Below are 2,526 nucleotides of genomic sequence, written 5' to 3'. Positions count from 1 at the left end.
GATTTGATCTATTATTTGTATCCTCTCTATGAAAGCTCATTGATTTTAAGAAATTACCAAAAGTAACACAAATTTCAATATTGTTGTTAAAATTTTAGCAATGATTTTATAGAGGCTCCCAATAAGACTTATGTGCCTAAAATCCATTAGGGGTTTTTGTCTCTCTTTTTGGGCACTAGAGTAAGGAATGTACCATTCATGCTTGGTGAGGTTTCCCTTTATGGTGAAACTCAAAAAAGAAAAAAAAAACCTCCATCAAGTTAGCTTATAAGATTTGTCAACATTCTTGATAAAAAGCTATACAAAAGCAACCGGGACTCAGAGTTTAGTTCTCTCCACTGAGAAAGTTGCTGCAACAGACCTCCTCTACAATGAATCTGCTTTCAAGTAGGGCAACTTAGGTTTCAAGCACTCTAATCCAATCTAGACCCTCCAGTTTAGGTGGTTGTCACCTACAGTGGCAAAAATTGATTTAAAGTGACCCACAAAACACTTGGTAATTAGTTTTCTCCTCCCTATCTGTAACACCTTTAATCTCAGTGTTAGTAATTAGATTTTTCCTTCTTCCATTTGCCAAAAAGTGAAAAAAAAATCGTATTATTATCTCTTTTCAAGAGTCATTTACATCTTGATTTTTGTCTCTAAAAGATTTCTTCATTCCTTAAGATCCCTTCTAGATCTATTTTTAGGTTCCACTTCTCTGTTCTATCCATTTTTTCTAGCCTCCTTTTGATCTAACTCTTCTTATCATTTTCAAGATTCTTTTCTTCAACCCCTCTAATCTTCCATACTCTTTTTTATTCCACTCTTTAATCATTTCTTTCAACCTCTTCATCTTTTTCATGAAGTAAACTCATTTATTCCTCACATTGATTCCCCCTTCCTTCTACCACACCTTTCAACAAATTTTGGGATTTCTAGCCACATGTTTTCAAATCTGAACCGAATGGGCCTCTTATTTGAAACTCTTGGTCTAGGCATAAGGATAGTAGTCAAAGGTTACCCTAGATGATACCTTAAGAGCTAAGTTACACCACAATTCTTCCTAATCTATTAAATTAAAAAAAAATGAGATTCTTGGAGATTTACCAAGTAAAGAAAGCATTTAATAAGGGAGGTTCTTTTAGCTCTAAAGAGTCCACTAGGGTATTGAAATTCCTCATGCTCTTGGTTATGGTTTGTCTTGGGTTATTTATCTCATTTGTGAATCTAATAACATTGAAATCTCTCCTAAGCACCACAACCTCTGATTGTAGCTATTTCTTCCCAAAACACACACCTATGTATATATGAGTTGGGGCCGTAAACATTTGTTAGGATCCATTCATTATTTTTGCTTTTATTAAGATTGAGTATTGTCCAATCAGTTTTTCCATACACTCCATTTCCTCATTTCTCCAAATAGTAATTATTCCTTCTGAAGCCTCAAGGAGGGGGCAAAAGACCAATTCAAACTTCTAATGTTTAAGATACTCCTTATCCATTTTCTATTCAGTTCTAAAAGCTTTGTTTCTTGCAACATTAAAATATCTAGTTTCTCTTTTCTTACCACATTTCTCATCAATCTCCTATTTTTTGAGCTCCCTAAACCTCTTACATTCTAACACAATATTTTCATTTTCACTTGTCAACAAAGCCCTATCCTTTTTCTCCCAACTACTACTAACCGCTTGTTTTCTCCCTCTTCAGCTTTCCCCCCATCATAGGCCACTCCACTAACTAACTTCTCTAGTTCAACCAGTTTCCTTTTCTTTTCTTTTTTCTCTTCCCCCCCTTCATTCCTCACGTAAACTTTTAATTTAGTGGGTTTTTTAATTAGAATTCATCTTTTTTTCCCCTTCTTTGTATTCCCTGTGCTTCCACCTTTTCCACAACTTTCTACTCCACCTCAACTAGCTTTGTCAAAGTATTCTAAAACTAGGTCCATGATTTCTTTTTCTTCCATTTATAGCTGAACACCTCATTCATTTTCTAATGCACTATGGTCATTGTTCACAATAGTTAGATTTGCAAGAGCAGTAGAGATAGGGAAAAGCATTGGTAACATTACTAGGCAAAGGCAAAGGAACACAATCAACAATAAATGGAGATGGGAGAAGGGGGAAGAAACTCCCTGAACCGGTGAAACATTATCTTTCCCAAAAGCAGGCTCAGATTGGTCGTTTTCATTCTCTATAATGCAATTAACAATAAACAGAAGGAAGAAATGGGGAAGAAATTCCTTGCACTTTTGCAACTTTTGCTTACTGCATGGGCTTAAGAAATTCAAACTCATTCCCCATTTTGAATGTGAATTGGGATTTTGACTGTATGGACTTTAAGCCCCTTCATGTCTATAAAGACTATTGCTTTAATTGGTTAGGAAGCACCTTTTACAATTTACATAGCAAGGCCAACTTAGCATCCGTAATATAACTCTAAGCTAAACCCATCCAAAGACCATCCATTACAGAAATTGCCAACGTAATGTGGACCCATAAGATGAGTATATAGGGCTTAGGGCCTATGAGGTTAAATGTTTGAAAA

This window comes from Nelumbo nucifera, chromosome 6, assembly GCF_055504915.1.
Source record: "Nelumbo nucifera cultivar China Antique chromosome 6, China Antique-T2T, whole genome shotgun sequence".
Lineage (NCBI taxonomy): Eukaryota > Viridiplantae > Streptophyta > Magnoliopsida > Proteales > Nelumbonaceae > Nelumbo > Nelumbo nucifera.
Note: the sequence above shows the minus strand (reverse complement) of the source record.